Below are 24,717 nucleotides of genomic sequence, written 5' to 3'. Positions count from 1 at the left end.
CTTCCCTGTCAGTTGCAGTCTGTATTCTGTAGCTGAAAGCGTTGGGGATCCGGCTCCTCTCTCCTCCATCTCCTCTACTGGGGGAGAAGCTAGAAGGAGCAGCTCCACGCTTCGCGCTCTTCCTTCTGTCGCTGCAAGAAGGATGTATTTCCAAAAGTCATTTTAAGTGGACTTTGCCACATAATTGCAGCTCAGGATTTCATACGGGGAAAAAGGAGGGTATAGCACTGTGACCTGTGAGGGACGTATTTCTGGAGCCAGAAAGTAAAGAAGGACGGAGAAAAGAGACTGAAACGGAGGACAGAAATGGAGAACACGCGTCGTCTCTTATTTCCAAAAATGTCTTTTCGGATGGGTTAGGAGAAAAGGAGCAGAAGAGAGGAGAGACTGTCTTGAAACCTTGCATTTTATATTATCGACTTCTGTTTGAATATGGACTTATTACTGTTACTGATAAACTGACTGATTGGTTGTTTGATTGTTGGACATTATCATCCGCAAACTTGGATTTGTGGGGGTTTTAAGACGAAGTGAACCCAGCACGGCAGTTGCACGCTGTTGGCAGAATAAGATGCCTCTTCAAAAGCGCCGGATTCACTAATTGATTAGTCAATAACACGATCCCGCAAAGAAGGACTCTGGTTATTGATTGATTATATTATCACAATTTTCTGCCCATTTTCCCAGTTTCACGTCTAAAACAAAGGAGTATCATGCAGCAAAATTTAAAGCTAACTTAAAACTATATAATAAAGCTTATATATACTAGCAAATGTCGAAATCCCTTTAGAAATAGTACATGAATGTTAAGAATAAATATAAGCACTCACATTGAGTACCACCAACCAAATTAAAGCCCTTGTATATTCCTCAACAAACAGAATATACAAGGACAGAAAGTACCGTAAGTATTATAGGAGTGATTACAAGCTCGCAATTGCCACAACAGCCTCGATGTAAAATTATTTTAAGAATTTAATAAGGATTATTACAGCGCAAGTGCTTCTCGGGATTCCAGTTTGAAGATTGGAAGTTATTTTTGGCTGCGCAAAGTAGAGCGACTCTTCCACACCACTGCCCGGACAGAGACAGAGACAGACTGAACCCACAGGTCTCCCTGCTCGTCTCTTTCTTACGTCCTGTCCTGGAAGAAAGGAGTGGGAGAGAAAGAGGGCGGAGTGGGGAAAAGAGGGAAAAGAGAGAGAAGGACCGGATGCGTAATTGCGGTTAATTGGTTGCAGACTTTGCCTTCCAACATTTCGGAGAACGAGGTCGAGAAGAGGAGTTTATTTTATTTTCTTTCATTTTTTTTCTTTTCCTTTTTTTCTGCAGCTACCAAGACTTTCCTGTTGTAGGCTGTAGGCTAAATCTTGTTTTTGGCAGAGAGGAAGAGAAGAAACGATATCCTGTAGCCTGTCCTTTCATTCATCAGTCTTTCGTCCCGTCACATTGCAGAGCCGAGAAACTGGCAGTAGGAGAGAGCCAGAGGTGGAATTATTTCAGCAAATCTTAAGCTTTTAGTCTGTTCAAGATTCTGTCATCAGCGCCGCGCGGACTCAGGATTAGTTCCTCTGAAACACCAGGTAAGAGGATATCACGCTTCGATATTACCCGTGTGTACGTGCATTTGTGGTGAGTTCATTTCATGGGGTGTTTGTGCACGACTAGTGCATGTATGTGTGCATGTGTGTGTGGAAGAAAGAGAGAGAGAGAGGAAGAAAGAGTTAGTCGCTCGTCTGTGTGTATGCGCGCGCCTGGCCCGTGGGTGTCTGTTAGAGGTGAGAGACCGAGTGTTTTTACGCACGAGTGAGTGAGAGAGAGAGAAGGGGGAGAGGGAGCTCGCGTGTGTGCGCGTGTCATCAAATGGTTTGTGTGTTGTCTGTGAATTAACGAGCAGGGGATATAAACAACTTGAACTGGCAAAACTCGAGTCTTTAACACTTTGATTGGACTATTTTGGTCCTTGAACTCTTCATTATTCATTCATCAAGTATAGCATGTGTGTGTATGAAGTAACATGAGTGCGCTAAAAGCTTGGCATCGTGGGTGAAAGACAGTCCCTCAAGGGAAGAGCAGGAGCGCTCGGTCAGAGATGAAGTGCAGGATCAGCGCACACACAAAGTTGGCTAAAATGCAGAAAATATGAGGGTTTTTTTTCCAATTTACATGTATTTTTATTTGCTTCTTGATGACTTTTTCTTACCGTTTATGATTGTTCAGCATCTCTTGGTGGCCATTTCACTCTCTTGGTAGTTCTTCTGTGTCTGTTTGCATCTTAGTTTCCCACAGTTGTTTGGTTGACTTTCCAACAAGACGTGTTAAGAGTGCTTACAAAGAGGGCCTCTGGACCAGAGCCTCCAATCTGGACTCTTAGCATTCTTAGCATTAGAATTTCTGTGCCTATTGGTGCCTTTCAGTAAACCAAACAAATCACTAAAACATAGGGACAATTCTGCGAGTTGTGTTGATATATGCCTGTGTATGAAGCTCCCACAGAAAAACAACAATGGATATATGCTCCATGAATTTCCTTCCACTGGCTGGGGTGAAACACCTCTGGGTGAAAGGCTACCGTTTTGGCTCCACTGTATAATTTTCCCATTTGTTCAAGTCTTCCCAAACACAGACGCTGTTTGTCTGAGTGCTTTACAGCCCAGCAGGTGCTTTCTCTCCCTCTCTCACACAATCCCTCCCCCTCTCTCTCCCTCTCTCTCTCCCTCTCTCTCTCTCTCTTTCTCTCTCTCTGTCTCTGTGAGTGTGTATAGAGAAAGAGACATTGTATGTATGTGTTTGTGTGTTGGAATGCAAAGGCAATGAAAGAAAATGTGCGCTTGTAGTGTAATATGCGTGTATGTGTGTGTGAAAGAAGAGAGGAAGACAGAGAGGATGTATGTCATTTATTATGTATTCATGCGTGTATATGCTACATTATAACACCAGGACATTCATACACTCACACACACACACACACACACACACACACACACAGGGTAAGGGATGTGTGTGGTTTAATTATCTTGGCTGTTTAGCAACAAGGTGAGCATCAATTGTGAGAATGGAGGCAGCCTGCGTATCCAGAGACTGCAGCTGTGTGTGTTTGTGTGTGTGTGTTGATTTATAGTGTGACGTTAGTGTCTTATAGATCTGACCAGTAGGTAGACGGACTGGCAGCAGAATGAGTTCGTCACACTGACCAACACAGGTCATTTATTACCAGGATGGAAAGGAGTGATGAGAAGTAACAGAGGAAAAAAAATAGGAGGCAAAAGTATACGAGTGAAGGAAGAAGTATTCATTCTTTATGTACCAATACAAATACCCAGTTCAAAGTAAATGTCCTGCATTAAGAACTACAGGAGTCTCATCAAATCACTTATTGCAAAATTAGGGGGGGTATGCTTTATGAAATAAAGTAAGATAAGATAAGAACTTTATTGATCCCGCAGGAAATTGCCGTGCCAGGATTGCAGTATGAAGAGGCAAACGAAAGTGTCAGTAATCACACAAAATACAAAATAACAGAGTAATATAAAATAACTGAGTACTATAAAAAAATAACAGAGTATATACATGACATAGGTAAACATGATTTGCAGAGCAGATATTTATGTAGCTGCAAACAGAATAATTTAAGTTGATCTTTAAAGTATCAAAAGTAAATGTACATGTTCTGTAGAAAAAAATGTCTGATGTGACATATAATCACAGAGTACATACATTGTTTATTTATTTATTTATGCTTCCAGTTCTGAAACATGAAGTGAAGTGACTTATACTGGTATTCTTTCCAATGGACAGCAGGGCACGATTCCCTTGACTGCACGAAGAAGTCTGATTGTATGTTAGCTTATAAGAAAATGACCATGTCACAGAAGAGACATAAAAGTCCCTGTTCATGCGATGTTGCTGCTACGTAGCCCGGTGCTCTTCAGAGCAGAGCTGTGTAAAACGCTGCTTCTCACTGAGCTAGCTGGATAACTGTAACAATGGGGCACACTGAGGTTGTACAATAATTGGGAGTCCTATGTTGTTAGTACTCAAAATCAAAGCAAAACTAAATTGGGCAATTAACCTGTGTGTAGTAGTAATGATAAGAGTTTGTAGTAACATAGGCTTTTTTCAGCAACCCACCAGTGCGAGTGACCTCATTTATTTTATTTGCCAGTGTAGATTTTTACTTGCACTTTTGGCAAGTGCTAATTTTGGACCCTGCTTATAGCCCCAGAAATCCCAAGATGATGTCCCACATGACACCCAGTGGGTGTTATCACAGGTTTTACACCCACTTCTCTATACAGTCCGTGAGACAAAGTTATGTCTTCTCTTCTCTCTGTCATAATTGCTCCACAGTAAAATGAATAGATTTTGTCAGTGCTCTTGTGGCATAGTGAACCCCTGCTGATCTACAGAAATTAAGTCAACACAGTTTGAAAAGTTTTTTTCTGTCTAACCATAATGCCCATGTGATCATCTGTCTATCTATATAAAACTTGTAAAATCAGCTCTGTAGAACTATTGTAAAGCCAAGTAATTTATATTTAGTGATTTTGAAAGTGATGAATTGTGAAGTGAATCAGTTAAAGGGGAGGCAGGGATGGACGTAGGACGTCAAGGATGCAGGAGGCAAAGAACAAGGAGGAAAAAAGTTTTTAACAAAAAGGAGGATGGAGAGAATGTAAAAGGGTTGATGGGAGGAGATATAGTGAATTAAGAAGGGAGGATAGATTTAGGGACATGAGGACAGGAGAGAACAGAGGGGCGAGAGAGATCCATAAATCGTGGAGGGGATGACGAGGCACTGGAAATATACGAGAGGGGGAGACTGGCTGAGAAGAGAGCAGGATGAACAAGAGTCAAAGAAGGGAAGAGAGATAGAGCCAAGATGCTATTGAAGATCTATACGCTGCATCACTGTAGCTTTGAAAGATTGTAGATTCAGCCTGTTTGCCCCAATTATTCTTACTGTAGTCTTGTTTATGGCCTTTTACTGGAAATCTCTCAAAAAATGAAAACTTCAGAATCAAATATAAGCTGTTTCCTAAACAGCAGCGAGGAAGCATTACCTTCAAGGCAAAGTGATCCCCACTGGTTTCTTACCTCTCGACCTGGCATGAAACATTAAATACAGAATGGACATGCTTGATAAACAAGTTTACTGTTCACCTCAAGCGTCTTCATGAGTTTATGAGTTTTACCTCATGTCATATGATCTTACTCGGCAGATGGAGTTCACACCATGGTATCACAGAAGTTTTATTGTCCTTTTGTTTGGCTCAGAAAAATGGAAATTTGACATTGTACTATTCATGGCAGCAGTGAGGTTCATGTGCTTTAGCATTTTTCATACAGGTTAGTTCAATTCACTTCTGTCCAGGTGATGGACAAGCAAACTAGTAAATGGAAATGGACTTCAGCATTCCCAAGTTTTTATTGCTTGTTAAATTATTCAGTTTTCATTTAGTCTTGTGATTGTGTTTCATGCCAGTGATGATAAAGCCAACTTCCACTGAAATTCATTGTGAAGCATAAAATCTGTTGTTACCAATGGAAACCCTTCACACCTTTAAATCCAGTTTCTCCAGAGCTCTGTGGTCCTGATTATACGATTTCTGTTTTACATAGAAACCTCTGATCAGTCGTATGCTGCCTGGCATGTGAGATACTATTATGACTTGTGTGTTGCAAAAAATTCAAAGAGCAATTTTGATCAAAGTGATGTCATACAATGGAGGAATCCTTACTCTTCTGTGAAACTCTAGGATAATTTAATGTCATGCACGCTGAAGTGATCAAAGAGTCTTTATTTTTGTGTCATATGAAAGAACTTGCTCAATGGCATTTTGGCAAGAGGCAGAAATACATTCAGCCTGCTGGATAATTGCATACCGAATAACTGAAAAACTGAAAGCACACAGAAGTGGCAAGGCCACGCGAGTCAAATTGGATTTATTTCTAAGTCGCATTTATCACAACAGTCATTATATATAGGTGTTTTAGAGCAGGTCACTTTGCTGTAGAGGTAGAGCTGTACAAAGAAAGGTTGTTTTTTTTCTCTTTGCATCTATATTTTTGAAGTTGCATGTCTGAATGAAACTTAATTGGAACTTTAAATGGGCAAAAACAGCTGCTTTGCATTGAGTGTGAGCATCCACTTTGTGACCAGTTGGTCAAAGTAAAATTGTGAGCGTAGAAGTTGTACGTTTTGACTTATTTAAAAGCACGGAGGAAAGAGATAGCCTGTTTTGCTCTAAAGGGCAAAGGGCCTGGTTGCAACCAGTCTGTTCGCCAGGTTTCCTGGCGAACAGAAACATGCCAAAGAGTCATTCACCCCTGACAAAGAAACAGTCTGGCACATAACTCTTTCTGAAGCCACAACAAACATACAGAATACCAATGGATGTGTTTACAGGTGCTGGTACGCAGATTTTGCTATTTTTGCACAGGCAGGCTTTCCCCCTTTTTTCTAATCTTTAGGCTAATAAAGTCTGCCTTTGATGTGCTGCTGCTCTGTTTGCTTGGCTGATGTTCGTAGATAAAGTGTGAAGAGTGTGTTATAATCGAGAAAACTTTGGGAAGGAACACTGAAAAATGACAAGCAGTCACAGGTACCACCAAACTGCAAAACATGCAGGATGGATGCTGCTGTTACGAGAAATAATGGTAATGCGTGTTGTTATGGAACTGTTAATGGTGCCTGTAGGTCAGCTCATATCTGTGGAGGTCAGATTCAGCTCAGATAAGAGCCCTGCAGCTGATAAGGATTCTGTGATTCAGTGTCTTGCTCATCGTCAGCTGGGTGGATGCCTGCTGACACGAGGGTTTAAAGATCATCCAGTTGAAGGTCAGTGACCTTCATGTGTGTTAATTAACCTCAACATAAATATAAGAAGTTTTGTAAAAAAAAAGATTGTCATGATGATTGAGTTTTGCTTTCAGCTGTGTCACCAATAGGACAACACACTTTCTACCCTTCGGTCTCATTATAGCAAAGACTTGCAGTTAGTCGGAATGCCTCCAGCAACAAAGTTTAATGTTTCTCCTCTCTGAAAGTTAGACACCAGTGTCCCTTGCAGCATTACTCATCTTGCCATTTACAGCGTATGGGTTGGAGCTATTAACTGTCCTTGTGTAAGACATTCTGGTCGCAGGCCTCTCTCTGGCATGTCGTCACATGACAAAAGAGGCAATATGCTTGAATGAGACTGGATCCCAGAGTGAGACTACATTTTTCTTCAGCACCCTGGGTAGAGGGGAAAACTCAAAGTTTAAGAAACCTTGGCAACAGTGTAATACCAAAGTATTTCATCTCCTGGCAGTTTTTTTAAATCAGATGGAACAGAAAAACTGTCCTGCCTTTAAACCCTTTTGTCTAAAATAGCAACTATTACAATACATGGCGAGTACAATGCATGTTTTATCATTAAATCTTAAAAGGTACAAAACTTTAGCAACTTAGCAAGCTTGTTATATGGTTTTTAAATAACATAATTTTACAACTCAGGGAAAATATTTGTGTTGAAAGAGGAAATAGCTTTGAAGCCATATATCCTCAAGAACTGAGATGATATGATTGTCTTTATACATGTTACATCATCCCCCTGCTTCTATCATAAGGGATATGGTTAAATCGGGCTAGAGCAGAAACAGAAAGTGTGTGCATCTACATCACTTCATGAATTTGTAAGGCTTTCTTGTGTGCAAATGGTAAAAGGTCTTTTGGGGCTAAACAGAGCCGTTGCATCAAGTAAAACAGTAATTTATCAATTATAATAATAATGCGATGTTTGCATTGCATTGGTGTTGGTGGGAGTGCAGGGGGTGGAGCATTCAGGGGGAATTCTGCCCCCATCAAACAGAAACACACATCACTAGTGATGTGAGCCGGGCCAGTCCTGTGCCTGTGAGGAACACATCACAGTTCAGCGAATCTGGGTTCAACAGTGCATACACGTGCACATACAGATGTACATAAACACTCGGGGCAATGATATCAGAGGATATATCAGTGGATGTTACTCACTCTGATTCCTTTTCTTTCTTTCGCTAATCATAACATATCAATAAGAAATCACATTGAATGTTGATAAGTTCAGAAATTAATGCAGTACATGCAATATGAGACTGTCCTGACCAGAGATAACATTTTATTAAAGCGTTACAGACAACTACTGGTTATGCTTTTCTAAATAAACAATGTCTTGCAGTGCAAATAATAAACATGCGTTTGAGACAAAACCAGTCATTTTAAGCCATTTTTGTGGTGTGGCTTTCACTTCACTTATCCTGTTAAATATCTCAAGACAGGACAGAGGATGTCTGGGGGTATTTTGTGGTCACCAGTATCGGAATGCTGGATCCTTTGGGTCCTGTGCATTGAGGATTGGAGGGTGGATTCAGCTTATTCCGGTGCATCTCACAGATTCTCAATCAGGTTGGGATCTTGGGAGTCTGTAGGCCGTTGTTGTGGTCCTTGAGACATTCCTGAGCTGTCTTCGAAACGGGATGGGGTGTATTGTCCAGCTGTGGGGAGGCTGCTGCTGATGGGAAGAGCACTTGCCATGGGGAAGGTCATCCAATCATACATGATTGGATGGAACCCAAATTTCCCTGCAGAACACTGCATTGCAAACAGATGATTAATGTTATTCACTTCACCTCTCAGTGGTTTTAATGTTGTGGCTGATTGGTTTATATCAACCAGAAAAGTTTGCTTTGACAGAGCTGAAAGTCATAGCACCCACGCTGGTGGAGTACACTAGCAAATAAAGGTATGGTGGAGCCTATGGTGTCACAATAACATCAACAGTGTTTGTGTGATTGCTTTCACTTCCAGAAGGGGGAGACATAAGTTCCCCAATACAGAATTCACTTCTCATCTTGCACCACCTTGCTGATGTCAGCACGACCTTAAAGTAAAGACTTGTTCAAAACTCCTAAAATGACCTATTATGGCCTGCTATGGTTATGTTCAGTTGAAATCAGCTTGATATGCTCATAATCCACATAATGGCAATTCCTGATCTAACTTTGAAGCCAAAGACACACATTTCTCACCCTTATTCTACAACTGGGATCATGACTTCTTAGGAATGCCCATTATCTTCCCCTTAGTTGTTGAGAGAGCCATAATTGACAATAGTGTTTTTGTCCTACCAATGGGGAACTGGCTCAACAAAATGGATTGATTTGCAAGTCATTGGCAACCAACCTATTTTTCTGGTTTACTATGGACTCCTAATGACATCATATGCAATTACAACAACTCAGGCAGAATAGAAACCTCAGGAGAAAACTCTATCAGAAAATTCAGTATTTTTAATGCCTTTTGCTGTGACAGTATTCTTATTGTGCTATATAAGTTGTATAAATATTCCATCAATAACTACCACACTGCTAAAGCAGTGGAATAGAATGAAAAAGCATATACTGTATTAATTACAAAAATGAACTGCAAGAATCTATTCCACTTTTATCCCTGCATGTCACTGCTTCTTGTCCTTTTCCTTCTCTTATCTTCTTGCCCCTCACCCCTCCGCCTCACTGTGACTCTCTAGTTCACCCTTCAGCACATCTACCAGTGTGTTTAGCCTATCCTTAGTTGACTTAACATGGTCTGACAGGCCAATCCCTATGGATTCTGATCAAATAGAGCAATAGTGTACACAGCAGCAACAGTACAGCCCCAGCCTGCTAAAACAGCAACCATAATATGGCAAAGATCAGCATCCTACAAAACTGATTCGACACGTTTATCTGCTGATTCTATTTTGATTTTCTTACCTTTCAAACTACTATTTTGTTATGATAATACAGCAGAGAGTAAATAGAGCAGTCAAGCACATTTAATAAATAAGTTTCCAGAAAATCAGTCTGACAAGATGAGCAAAAAGAAAACATGAAAATGAAAATCATTCAATGTAATTAGTAATTTTACAATGAAAATGGTTTCTATTTGAAAATATGTAAATCGGCATTATTATTCTAAGATTATAATTTAAAATACAAGACAGGAAGCTGTTGTTGGATGATGATGTTTTTATCTTCAGGAAACAGAATATCAACCCAATGATGCTTCGTATGGTAACAGTTCATTAAAAATACTTTGCAGAAAAGTTTATATTCACGCATTCCACACTAGCTGTTGATGGTAATGAACCAGTTTTTACACCAAAAAGATCAAAACAAAAAAAGGAAAAAATGAAGATTCAGACTGTCCTTGAACAGACCAATTGGAAGAGTTTTCAAATCAGTAGACCTGCTAATAACTTGCTAGTAATTTGCATGTCATTTATGCACAAAAAAAAATTCTTTTATGGATTAACTGTCTCAAGCTGCATGGAATGTAGAAAAGTAATCAAATGTTTTTCATCTTTTTAGTCATGCTTTTATTTGTTAAATTGCAAAATGGGCTAAAACACATGACAGTGCATATATTCGAGCACACCAGTACATTTCCAAATTGCTCAGACTTGCTTATGTTTCTGTCACCTTTAGAAATGTCTGTTTTAGAACACGGGTGGCTAATGTGCCATGCAGGAATGAAAAGGCTGCATGCTTTCATTTACACCTGTGGCTTCATCCACTGATCATTTCTCATTCGGGTAGAGAGGTAGAACATTCATGATAACACCTTCTGAGGTGACTGATTAATGAAAACCTACAAAATTTAGACTCTGAGCGGCTTCACATATTTGAGGACAAAACAGGTAAAAGGAAAAGTCCAAGTTGGCTATTATGGCCTGAGTCAAGACCTCAGGACATGCAAGTCACAAGTCAAGACTAACGGGTGAAATGTTACATCAAAGCCAATTATCCAGTTGCTATAGTTGTTTAATGATTACACTGTTTTTTCTTTAGAAGTGAAAGTTACCACCTGACTGAATATGGCTCAGTTTGCCATGCAGACCTTACACAAGGTTTTACTTCTTGTCAGACTTGTTCGATTCTTCAGTGAAAGGTGCCAAGAAATGGCTCTGATCAAAGACAGCTCTAAATACATTAAAATCAACAGGGATTATACGTGTCACAGCCAGTTTAAATGGCTTCAAATCAACAGTGGGGGAATTAAAGCCAACAGGCAAGACACAGTCACAGCCAGTTAAGCGCCACTGCTAGTACATGGACTTGTTCAGAAATCAAGCTCATCTGACACAAGAACCTAATAAGGGTTCGTGTCAAACCACAAATTCAACTTTCCAGGGGCTGTTGCACAGAATCATTTATAGCTTTGATAAACCTTTGATATTTTATTCTAATAAGGGGAGGTCTCCAAAGTTCAACCATTGGGATCTGATTCAGACTAAATCATGTTCTATTTTCTAATATGTTTAGTCCATTGGATGGATGATCTAGAAGTGGAAAAAAGTTTCTTATACATATCCTGCTCATTGTATTTCTCCATGAAGACATTTAGATCTGAACCAACCCTCTGTATATCTGTGTGGGAGGTGTGTGTAGACTTTAAAACGACAGGTTAACCTGTTTGTCCTCTGAGGACTCTTCTTTTTCAGTCCCCTCAGCACAACAGAAAATAGAAATGGTGTGTGTATGTGTGTGTGTGTGCCTGTGAAAATAAGAAACAATAGAGGCTTCTTCTATCCCCGAGTGTCCTGCTCTCTGGCTCTCTTTCCTTCCCTGCCTGACTCTCTCTCCTTCTTCTAACTCTCCATTTATCTCCGTCAGCTTCTCTTCATAGCAGCCACAACTTTATTAATGGAGAGGAGAGACACAACACAGTTTCTAGTTTCATTGGACAAGAGTGCTACCAAAGAATTTATAAGTGTTGCTACTTAGGAAAAAAAAGAATAAATGTATAACTGGATTCATTTGACATTACTGAAAATGGTCCTGTTTTAGCCATTTGACTGAATTTAAACACAGGCTGCAGAAACTTGTGGTTGCACAAAAAAACAATTTGGTAAACAAGTTTGTCTCCAAGGCTTCATTGTGTGTGACTGCAGCTGGAACATTATAATGCTAAGCTGCACCGGCTCCTTGGCCAGACAGCCCACACCACCCCTGAATCTGGTGATGGTGACTCTGATGGTGTCACAGACTGAATAAACTAAAGACTGTCCCCACTTTTTTTTTCTTTTTTTTCCAACAGACTGCAGAACTCCACATGTCTCTAAACATGAAAAACTTGACTATAGTATCTTTTAGACACCAAAAAGAGTGAGGCCAGATCGATGCAAATGTACTGAAGTTAAACTCAGAGTAATTACACTATGTGGACTGGGAGCCTGTCAGACTGTCTCCACCAGTATGTGCCTCAATAACCCTTTGTCACCCCATAAGAGTAGCAGGAATAGGTAATGGATGAGTGGAAACAGGTTATATAGTTATGTAGTAGGTTATATATATATCTATATAGATATATATATATATATATATATAGAGAGAGAGATATCATGGCATGCCATTCAGGAAATTAATATTTGAATATATGGAATGAAACCTAGAATATATGGAATGAATCTCTGAATATATTGAATGAAACTCGAATATATGGAATGAAACTCTGAATATATGGAATGAAAGCTGACTGACGTCGCCATTGCCGCCATCTTTATATCTTTAGCTATGTGCAGCGGGCGGCAGAAATGATTCAGCCAGCACGCAATTTGTTTGCAGCTATTTTAAACAGTGAAGATTTAGTAAACACACTGGCACCCGTGCACAAGAAAGGGGCAAGACAAAAGAGTTAAGAATAGGTAGGATTTATTTAAAACTAGATGAGGGCTCTCAATAGAGTGCATATTTAGGTATGCACTGATAGCGATACAGCGTTAATATACTCGTACTTGTTAAATGTTCACTGCTAACAATCAACATCTTTATACCCGCTTACACTGCACGCTGCGTCTGCTGATCACCGCGGTGAACATTTAACAAGTACAAGTATATTACCGCAGTATCGGTACCGGTGCATCGCTAAATATGCACTCTATTGAGAGCCCTCATCTAGTTTTAAATAAATCCTACCTATTCTTAACTCTTTTGTCTTGTCACCTTTCTTGTGCAGAGGCGAACATTCGCCAGTGTGTTTATTAAGTCTTCATTGTTTAAAATAGCTACAACACGGGCGAAGATTGTACACAGGGGCTGTTATGGGGCACTGCTGTGAGGTTGATGCTGATGGCATGGCAACGGCCTGGCCTGTAGGCCAAGGTCCACCCCGTTCCCGACTAAAAAGAGCGAACTTCATCCTCTGAAGTAGTGTATTGGGCAGTTTGAGTCTCCGGTCTTCGCCAGTGTGTTTATTAAGTCTTCACTGTTTAAAATAGCTGCAACCAAATTGCGTGCTGGCTGACTCTTTTCTGCTGTCCGCTGCACATAGCTAAAGATACAAGATGGCAGCAATGATGACGTCAGTCAGGTTTCATTCCATATATTCAGAGTTTCATTCAATATATTCAAGGTTCATTCCATATATTCAGAGTTTCATTCCATATATTCAGAGTTTCATTCCATATATTCAGAGTTTCATTCAATATATTCAGAGTTTCATTCCATATATTCAAATATACATAATATATCTATATATATATATATAGATATATATATATATGTTGTTCCTGCACTACAGCTTCCCAGAAATAAATACCATAAATAAATGACTTTAAAAAATGTACGCATTCAGACATACCAAAGACAAGTAAACACACCAGTGTAAAACAAGAATAGCAGTGCTCTGAAGCAGGAGCCTCTCCTGCATTATTCATTAAATATAGTGTAACAGTTTATGTTTGGGAGAACAAGCTTTGTCAGGGAGAATCTACAGGATTAGGAAAAGAAAAGGTTTAAACTTGAAGCTGGTGGTGCTGCATAAAGTGAATAATTAAAGAGCTGTTTCATATGAGATTGAGTGTTATCTTGACTTGAGTTCAATTTAGCTCTTTATTCTGGATCATTCCAGAGGCAGGGAAGTGAAAAGACTAGACTGAAATATGGATTGTTGTGGGCTGAAAATTTACTTCGGATTCGATCTGATCACACCACTGAACAGATGTGAGGTGAAACAAGACTGACGGCCTGCAGTCATAGTGTCTCGGAGAGGCACTGCTTTTGAACATGCTGACATCAGTATTCTTATATGCCCACATGCTAATATGATGATTATGATTTCACAGTTAAAAATGTTTACCATATTCACAGTCTTAGTTTAGTGCATTAGCTTGCTAAAAAGTTATAGCTGATCCGCCCTGCATTCTTCCAAGGTTCTGGTTTTCAGTGCTGACCATGATGGTCTCTTGGAACTGAAACACTATGATAGAAAGTGTCTTCAGTAATCACATTTTCTTTGCTTTCTCTTCATTTACCCAATTTTGTCTACTCAGTAGAACTTACTTTGATCCACAAAATGTGTGTGTGTGTGTGTGTGTGTGTGTGTGTGTGTGTGTGTGTGTGAGAGAGAGAGAGAGAGAGAGAGAGAAAACAAGTGAGTGCAACACACACATTAAAACAAAGGAAGGAGAGAGTGGAATAAACGATGAGAGAGAGAGAGTTTAGACAGAGAACTGGCAACTGAGCCCAAACCTGTTTGTGTAAACATTAATCTTGGCTAAACTGCTGATAGATTGCCTTTACAAACACACATATACAGAGAGAGAGAGAGAGAGAGATGCGAGGTAATAGCTTCAATCCCACCTCTCTCAATAGATATACTCCCATGAATACGACACACAGAGAGAAGCGAGGCCGCTTGTAATTAAGTTCTACATGTGCAAATCCAGTTGTGAAGCATTGCTTATGAGATCGGCTGTATAATCACATCTCCCCAAAAGGGAGAGACCGCTTACTTAGCATTTAAATAGGTTCCTTCCCTCTGTAACTGTGTGTGTGTGTGTTTATGCAGCACAAATATTGCACTACTCTGTGTTTCATTGTGTATGTCTTTCTGTATCAAAGAGTGTACATATGTGTGAGGGAGGGTGTGTTTGCACGATAAACACTACCATGTGTAAGTGTGGGAGTGTGTGCATGGCAGTGTGTTATTTTAGTGTTTTCCTGTGTGTTTGTGTGTGTGTGAGCCATATATCTTGCCTGCACATTATTTCATGGATGTCCCAGTGGAACATTGTAGGATCAATAGAGCAGGTTCTCAAAAGGGATACAGAGGGAATATCAAGGAAAATTAAGTGTGTGTGTGTGTGTGTGTGAGAAATAAAAAAAAATAAACAGGAAATGAATTCAAACCTTCACTTTGAAGGTTAAAAGTTTGTGTTAAAGACAACATATTAATTCATGGAAGCAAAGTGAAAGACCATGTTGTTTGTTTCGGTGTGTGTGTGTGTGTTTTTGTGTGTGTGAGTGAGTGTGATTCCCACTGGGGTTATGGCCAAGGCTAGTAACTACACAAAGGCAATGTTATTGAAATAAAACATAATGTCAGCTCATGTCCTGAAGCTCATCTAGTCTAGTCATGCTCAGGGATTTGGCCTTGTGAAATGCAACACTTGTTCTATTTTCTTCTCTCTGTGTTTATTTCACTCAGTTTGCAGTGGAAAATGAGTTGGCACTGTTCCCTCCTGAAGAAGATGGGTCTTAAGTAATGGATTACCTAATGTTTTTCACACTGTTGCAAAGTACTCTTGTCAAAAGGTGAAAATTGCCTTACTTGACATTTTCAAGCTTGTTTCAACTAAGAACAATCATTGTGTTTTACAGCATTTGACTTGAGAGGAAGAACCAATCACAGCTATCACTCAATTTGACTTCAAGAAAAACCAGAGGTTGTCACTGTGTTATTATTATTATTATTATAATCACCTCCACTTGTTTCTCTGTTTGTCAACAAGATTACAGAAAAGCTACTAACCCACAAATCTTTGCAGCTGGTCAGAATCGGGGGGTGGATAAACAAATTATTTTTCACTTCCACAGAATGAGTGGGATTCAGCTGTTTGGCTGACCCCTCCTCCCTGACTTGAGAGACCAGCGTTGGTTGAGTGAGCTAGACCGTGAATGAAGAGAGGCAGCAGCGTTACAGCGACTGCAAAGTGGTAAATCATAGAACTAAAGTGTTATTTTTTTATTGTTTTGTGGTGGTTACGTTCTAAAGCACAAATAAACATGCCCACACCTGCAAACAATCCTGCAGCCACTCTGTCACTTGGCAGTGATGTAACCTGCTCACCACATTGAAGCCTATAGTCCGACCTTCGACTGGAGGCCCAAAGGCTGACAGCCACAGAAAAAACATAATGGTTTGTGTGTTTAACTAATTTTTTAAGGTCAATAATGAACTCTCGTGCTTCACAGATTTTATTGTACAAGTGATATTTCCCTTGGTGATGCTGAAGTTGTACTGTTTGCTCAAAACGCAGTAAGTGTCATCATGTGCAGCTACTCACACAATCTTAAATGTCATCGCTGCTGCTTGAAACACATCATCACGTCTTTAAAATGTAGACCTGTGATCATCAACATCACAGAGGAAACATCATTGTCTATGGGTCGGCGTGTGACAGGCTGGGTGTTAGACATTGCTGTGGGTTAAGATGTCTTGCCACATAAAGTTGACCAGTGTTCATTTTAAGCACCATGTGGCAAGTGTTGATTGGAGTGTTGGTGCTCTGCTCAGAGAACTGATGTTATTGATGTGGAAATTTAAATGAACTCTTGTATGTGTGGACTCATACTGGCTGCATTTTTATACTCAGGTGATGGTGCTTTTTTCTGTGCCTTCTGGGCATAACAGGACACATCACCAATGGAAAAAGAAATACTATTTCTGAGGATAATATATGTCATGATATACGGCTTGCATGCCCAGAATGGCGCCATTTCGAAAAAGATGATCTTCTTTACAGTAACGTAACAGCTGCTTGTCGACTGTCAATGGTGAAATTTCTGTGGTTTCTGTGCTTGTTCTTTGTGTTTCTCCAACAACCCAATCTATTCACAGTTTCAAAATGTGCAATAAAAAAATAGTCATAATCTTTTCTGTGGGTCATGAAAGACTGAAACTAGAAACCTCCCATTAATTTAGTAAAACAATGCCTTGCAAAAGGAGAATATGATATGATCATAATGACAACCTGCCAGTCCTTCTTATCCCTCTCATTTACTCTAATATGACATAAAATGTCAATAAATAATAGGGAGTGGGAGAGTCTCCATTTATTATTCATAAATGTCTCATGTTATCAGAGAAACATGCTGGGACGTTGATTTACGACCGTTGAAAATTGTACAAGGAGAGAGGAAGAGACAGACGGTGCAGGCAACAGAGGGATATAGTTCCACTCGTTAGAGGACATAGCATCTGTACTTTTCACAGAGACATTTTAAAAGATCTTGAGACCTGTAAGGAAAGACTGCCCTGCTGTGTGGGTGTACAATCAGTGTTCACGGTTCACGGTGTGCTATATTGATAGAGAAAGCTGAAATCTGTCTTCTGACACCAATACCATCACATCATGTGTATAGTGAGGGACATGGTGCTGAGGAAGAACTTTAAGTTATCCGAAGTAGGTTTTCTTTTTTTTCCATTCTGTTGTTAGATTTAACTTTGTTACTCTTCTATTAGCTACACTGATTCTGGATCCTCCTAAGAATTTCAGTGTGTGTTGTACTGTGTGTACAGCACATGTCTATTGCAATAAAAATTTAATTTCAATTTTACATTTTTTTCAAATCTAAATCCTAAACCAGTAGTGTAACACAGTGGATGCTAACTGTAAAATGATGTTGTTGAAATGAATATTTTCAAGACAGAATTAATCATAAATTTGAGTCATTGGAGCCCAAATGTGTTGGAAAATAACATTTAAGCTTTAACATCTTAATGATTCTACATTGACACATTTTCTGTTCAAAATATGACTCACAATTACAATATTTCAGGACCCTTGAATAACATGGAAAAGAGATGGCCAGAGCAGCGAACAAAGTAGGAAGTGAAATACTGAGAGGACCTGGATGTGTGTGTGCAGGTGATGAATCATATCGCCATTTTGCCTCCCTCTCCTTTCTTTCACCTATGTCTTTTTCTGTTGCTCTTCCCCATCCAGTGCTCTCTTCCATGACCCTTACCTGTCGTTTTTTCTTCATAGAGCCCCTCACTTTCTTAGCCTCCAATTTTTCATACTTCCCCTCTCTCATCATTGTCAGTGTGTGACCTTAGATGACACCCAATTTAAAGTTCCACATAGAGTTAGTACCTGAGATTCACCCATGGAAAATTCCACACATGGAAATATAAGCCTTGTTTCATAGCCCAGGTTGCTCTTCATGTGTAAGATACACATTTATTTGTGTTACATGTTAGTCTGCTTTTGTTTGTCTACATGTTCAGGTGTGTGTGTTAGGGTCAAAGGGGAGCTTACGCAACGCTTGCAATTAAAAGTGCATTTTGAATGGCATTGACCTCCGACCTGCGTGTGGGTTTCACGGACAGTGCAGCCCACATTTGTAGAAAATTCAATCTACAGACTGCACACAGGAAATTATGAACTGGCTACTCCTCTTTTACGTGCTCAGCTAGACTCACTGCAATCAGCTAATCATTTGTCCATCTAAGACCTGTGTACCTGTCCTCCTTTAAAAAAATGTGAGAATAACAGACTGCGGAGGAAATGGCATGTTGCTCATCGTGTATTGAAGGATTTTGCAAAGAAATACTGTTTTGAATGAAGTTGAGGAGGAATTATTCTGAATTCACAAATCTGTTCATGCATGAACCTTAACTGATTGCTGTGGGCAAAAAGGGATGTCAAAGTTCCATAAAACAAGAGGACACAGCAGAAGAAATGATTTCACAGGTGCTAACGACAGTAAAAAATAATGCCACAATTGTGCAATGGTATTCTTGTATTTAATAGCCTATTTTGTGCATTTCAGAGAATGAACAACAATACAGCAAATGTATTATGGCAGCTTTACATTCATTAAATAGGGCCCTGTGATACACGTGAATACACCATATACCCTTGCTCATACAGTAAATTCTTAATGTTTTAACTTGGTAATGGAGAAAAGGAAAGCTCTGGAGCTTTTTCTCTCTGCATAAGGTTGCCATAATCACCTTCCACTTGTTTCCTGGTTGATAATGACAGAGCAGAAAGTACAGGCTGCCACTGCCTGATCCTCCCTCAAGAAGAGCCTAGAAGGGAAAAGAAAATATATAAAGCAACATGAGTGAAAGGATAATTTGGGAAGATGTGTATTTTCTTTTTCTTAATGTGAGAAAAAATAATTTTTCATTGTCAGTGACCCTAGTACTTTTCTTGTGCGTTTTGGAGAGGTTTGTGTGGAAGGTAGTGAGACATTTCTGTTCTCTTTGTGTGTGGTTGTGTAGAGAGGATAGTGGCAGGAGGGACAGGGAGGAGAGCGAAGAATGACAACACAGAGCTGGAACAGGACAGGCTGTTGGTTGTAAGTGCTAAAGAGGATCCTGCCTTCCCTGTTTGCTCACTGTGTCAGGGAGAAAATTACTAACATCTCTACTACAAGTCTTCATTTGCTAAACAGATGCTGCTCAATGCCAAATGGGTCATTACACCAACTAAACTGTGTGTGAGTTTGTGTGTGTGAGAGTCTGTGCTGACTTGATGTTTGTGTGTGCTACTGTGTGCTGTTGTGTCATTTTGCCACTGTGTGTGGGTATGTATTATGAATTAGTATGTTGTATTGATGAGGACATATGGTGTTTCCATATGGGGGTGTCACGCTTTGTGAAATCTCAATACTGCTGCTGCTACTTGATATGTTTTTGTGCTTATGTCTCTATCTGCATATGGTTGTTTTATTATTGTTTTTTTTTTTTTTTAACTTGTTAATGTCTTATTTGGGAAAATCACAAGCTACCAGGGCCTTTAAAGAATTAATTTTTCTCTAGGCACTTGTTTTTAACTGGCTCAGAAGTGAAAAGACCATATTTGGATCAACCAGTTGGAGTGAATGCTTGCTAATATCTAAATGTATTTGGGTTTAGTATCAACACATCAGTGAGCAAGGCTGTAACTGTAGTGTCAACATCTGTGGGGAGGGGTAAATCTCTTAATTCTTGCTAATTTTGATGGCATGAGACAACAAGCAAATATAACAATAGGATCCTTTTATTTCAAATATTAATGTATTATTCGTATACATGAGTGAGTGTGTAAATGAAACACCAGATTATGTAGGAAAAGAAGCATTTTTCAAGTACATTCAAATTAAAATATATTCTTGAACTCCAAAATATAACAGCCAAAATTTTACTCTGTACAAACCTTGATTTAAACTTGGGTGGGCAACAGGAGTGCCCTCAGAACAAGGGTAGCTTCTGCATCTGGATAAGACCATGCGTGACTTGCCACAAAGGCTGTGTTTAAAGCCCTGAAAATGAGATTGGGAGCCTGTCACTGTCAGGTGCAACATGAGGTTGCACAATACTTATTACAATTATTCACTGTGGAATGTGAGTGGATAAATCCCAAGTCTTTATCTTTTCTTCTGCTTTTTGTTATAGTTTCATAGTAGAAAAATGCCACACCAGTGGGCCGACATATGCTCAGCTATATTACACTGCTAAAACAGCATTCAGTGTAGGTACTGGAGGTTAGCAGTGATAGCACATCAGTCTGACAGCGTAAAAGGTAACACTGCATGTATTAGCATCCCACTGATTGAATTTGTAACAAAAATATGTAGTTTGACTACAGTTTCAAGATAATCCATTTGTCCTCAATGTATTTTGACAGCAAATAGTGTTTAAAGTTGCCCACTTGTGGGGCAACCTGGCGGTCCAGAAGCTGAGGCTTGTTCACGTCTGGCTGGTGATCTTTGTTGCATGTCATCCCCATCTCTTACTCCCTTCATTTCCCCCATATAAATTTCCTATATGCAAACAGCATATTGTCAGGGTCAGACGGACAACAGGACCCACAGAGCAGACCAGAGACTGACAGGTGTAGAGAGGCGGTTTATTAACAGTCCGGATTCGGTACACAAAAAGGCAGTCTGCGGGGCAAAAGTACAAAATCACGAGGCAAAAAACGGGTCGAGGAAACAAACAGGGTTAGTGCACGAGGAAACAATACAGAAAACGCCAGAGAGTTACTTACAGGGAAGAAGACAATCTAACAAAGACACACTGGGAGAGACTGGCTTAAATACACATGAGGGGAGGAGCAAACGAGACACAGGTGAAAACAATAAGCAATCATAGGGAGTAAAGAAACCAAGAATGAACACAAAAAGGAAGTGAGGGCAACCAAAATAAAACAGGAAGTCTGTCTACAAACTAAAAGCCTGACAGTACCCCCCCCTCAACGGCCGGCTCCAGAAGGCCCAGGATCATGCGGGTGGTCACGTTCAAACTCCCGTATGAGGTCTGGGTCCAAGATGTTCCGGGAGGAGACCCAAGACCTCTCCTCTGGTCCGTAACCCTCCCAGTCCACGAGGTACTGACGACCCCTCCCCCGGGGGCGAAAAGCCAACAGCTTCCGAACCGTGTAGACTGGGCCCCCATCGACGATCCGGGCGGGAGGAGGGGGTCTGGTAGGTGGGACCAACGGGCTGGTCCTGACAGGCTGGACCTCACTAACATGAAATGTGGGGTTCACACGAAGAGACCTGGGAAGTTTGAGTCTCACAGACACAGGGTTAATAACTTCTGACACAGGGAATGGTCCAACAAAACGAGGGGCCAACTTACGGGACTCCACCTTAAGAGGTAGGTGTTTAGTGGATAACCACACCCGTTGTCCGGCTTGATAAGCTGGTGCACATCTCCTCCTCCTGTCCGCAAACTTTTTGTGGCTCTGGGAAGCCCGGAGGAGGTTCAGACGAGCCTGAGCCCAAATCCGACGGCAACGGCGGACCAAGGCAAGAGCAGAAGGAACAGAGACCTCCCTCTCCAGTGCAGGAAACAGAGGCGGCTGGTACCCAAAAACACACTGGAACGGAGACATGCCCACGGAAGTGCTGGGGAGTGTATTGTGAGCATATTCCACCCACATGACGTACTTGCTCCAAGATGTGGGATTCTGGGAAGCCAGGCAGCGGAGCCCTTTCTCCAGCTCCTGGTTTAACCGCTCCGTCTGCCCATTGGTTTGAGGATGGTGGCCTGAGGTCAGACTAACTGTGGCACCCAGGAGTTGACAGAACGCCCTCCAGAACTGAGCCACAAACTGCGGGCCCCGGTCAGACAGGACATTCCTGGGAAATCCAAAAACTCGACAAACATGAGACAATAGCACCTCTGCCGTTTCTTTGGCAGAAGGAATGCTAGGTAATGGTATGAACCGGACCATCTTGGAAAAACGGTCTACCACTGTGAGTACAACAGTGTTACCCTCAGAGGGTGGTAGGCCGGTCACAAAGTCAAGGGAAATGTCCGACCAGGGCCGCTGAGGCACAGGGAGGGGCTGGAGAAGTCCAGCACTGGGGACGTTCTTGCTCTTGTTCTGCTCACAGGTTGTGCAGGCTGCCACATAGTCGCGTACATTATCCCTCATACCAGGCCACCAAAACCTCTCTCGCACCCGGGTCAGAGTTCTGCGGAAACCAGGATGACAAGATATCAGAGATGTATGAGCCCAAGTAATCACAGGACCCCGCAGTTCGGGGGTGACAAATAATTTGTTGGGTGGTACCTCCGGAGGAACCTGAATCCCTTGATTGGCCCTGTTGACCCGCTCCTCAATCTCCCAGGTGATGCTACCTACAACCAACGTCTCAGGGATTATTGTCTCCGTTTCCTTGGGAACGCTTTCACCCTTAAATAGTCTAGACAGGGCATCAGGTTTAATGTTCTTAGAGCCGGGGCGATATGAAATAGAGAAATTAAATCGGGAGAAGAAAAGGGCCCACCTGGCTTGTCGAGGGTTAAGTCTTTTGGCTGTCCTGATGTACTCAATGTTCTTGTGGTCCGTCCAGACCAGGAAAGGATGCTCGGCCCCCTCCAGCCAATGCCTCCACTCCTCCAAAGCTAGCTTAATGGCCAGCAGTTCACGGTCTCCGACATCATAGTTCCTCTCCGAAGGCGAAAACCTGCGGGACAAAAAGGCACAAGGGTGGAGCTTGTCGTCCTGTTCGGAACGCTGAGAGAGCACCGCCCCTGCACCCAAATCAGAGGCGTCCACCTCCACCACGAACTGCCGTTTAGGGTCAGGAAGAATCAACACAGGGGCGACGATAAAGCTGCTCTTGAGTTTTTGAAAGGCTGACTCCGCCTGGAGGGACCAGCGAAACTGCACCTTGGAGGAGGTTAAAGCATGCAGCGGGGAAGCAACGAGACTGAAGTTCCGAATAAACTTCCTATAAAAGTTTGCAAACCCCAAAAACCGTTGGACCTCTCTTCTGGATGTGGGTGTGGGCCAATCTTGTACTGCCTGTACCTTCATGGGATCCATGCTGACCCTCCCCTCAGACACCACAAACCCCAAAAAAGACACAGTAGGCACATGAAATTCACATTTCTCAGCTTTGACAAACAGTTGATTACATAATAGCTGTTGCAGCACCTGCCGGACATGATTCTCGTGAGTCTCCATATCAGGAGAGAAAATCAGGATGTCATCTAAATAGACAAAAACAAACTTATTCAAATACTCACGAAGAACATCATTCACCAGTGCCTGAAACACAGCAGGGGCATTGGTGAGTCCAAAAGGCATTACCAGATACTCATAATGTCCTGTGGGAGTGTTAAAAGCAGTCTTCCACTCATCCCCCTCCCTGATGCGGACCAGGTGGTAAGCATTGCGTAGATCCAACTTAGTAAATACCTTAGCTCCCTGAAGGAGTTCAAATCCAGAGGAAATGAGTGGAAGGGGATACCTGTTCTTTACGGTAATGTCGTTGAGTCCACGATAGTCAATGCAGGGTCGGAGGGTCTTGTCCTTCTTCCCCACAAAGAAAAACCCTGCTCCAGCAGGAGATGAAGAAGGCCGGATAATCCCGGCCTTAAGAGCAGCTCCGATGTACTCCTCCATGGCTTTATGCTCTGGTCCCGACAGTGAGTACAAGCGGCCACGGGGGGGCGAGGTACCAGGAAGTAAGTCTATGGAACAATCAAAAGGTCGGTGAGGGGGAAGTGTAGTGGCTTTGGTTTTGTTAAATACCTGCTTCAGGTCCAGGTAGCAGGATGGAACTGAGGACAGATCAGGAAACTCCTCCTCGTCCACCTCCTCGGGTGAGGTGAAAACCCCCTCCAGGCTGGAAATGGGAGGACCTGCAAAACACTGCGTCTTACAGTTACCTCCCCATGACAGAACCTTGCCAGAGACCCAGTCAATGTGGGGGTTGTGCAGAGTTAGCCAAGGAAAACCTAGCACAAGTGGATGTTGCGGTGCCTCAAAAAGGTGGAAAGTTATCTGTTCTGTGTGAGAGTCGGGAAAAATCAGTGTCACAGGAGAGGTGCAGTGGGTAACCAGATACATCACATGGCCATCTAGGGCAGTGGCAGGCACGGGGGTGTCTAGAGGGACAAACGAGAGGTTAAGTTTCCTGGCCAGGTCTACATCGATGAGACTAGCATCAGCACCAGAGTCAATGAGAACAGTAAGGGGGAGAGACAGAGATTCAGAGGAGAGTGTGACGTGAGAGAACTGTCGGCAAGATCTGTTCTTACTAGGGGAGGCACATACCAGCACAGATGTTGGACGGGAGGGAGTGCTGCGGCGAATGGGACAATTCTCCAGGAAGTGACCCATCTGAGCGCAGTAAATGCATCGACCCTCGTTGCGTCTTCGTAGGCGTTCTTCAGGAGTAAGCCGAGTGCGT

The 24,717-nt window shown here is 41.6% G+C and overlaps 1 protein-coding gene across 4 annotated transcripts in view; it reads left to right on the top strand.

The window, feature by feature from the left end:
* The first annotated feature begins 683 nt into the window (after positions 1-683).
* il1rapl2 (interleukin 1 receptor accessory protein-like 2) overlaps positions 684-24,717 on the top strand; it is a 311,687-nt gene continuing 287,653 nt past the window's right edge. For all 4 annotated transcript variants that reach the window (XM_046406986.1, XM_046406983.1, XM_046406985.1 and 1 more), the window contains exon 1: positions 684-1,583. The gene's annotated coding sequence lies outside the window, so the exon portion shown is untranslated. The remainder of the gene's footprint in view (positions 1,584-24,717) is intronic.

Source organism: Scatophagus argus, chromosome 12, assembly GCF_020382885.2.
Source record: "Scatophagus argus isolate fScaArg1 chromosome 12, fScaArg1.pri, whole genome shotgun sequence".
NCBI classification, from domain to species: domain Eukaryota; kingdom Metazoa; phylum Chordata; class Actinopteri; family Scatophagidae; genus Scatophagus; species Scatophagus argus.
Note: the sequence above shows the minus strand (reverse complement) of the source record. Positions and strands in the feature narration are given on the sequence as shown.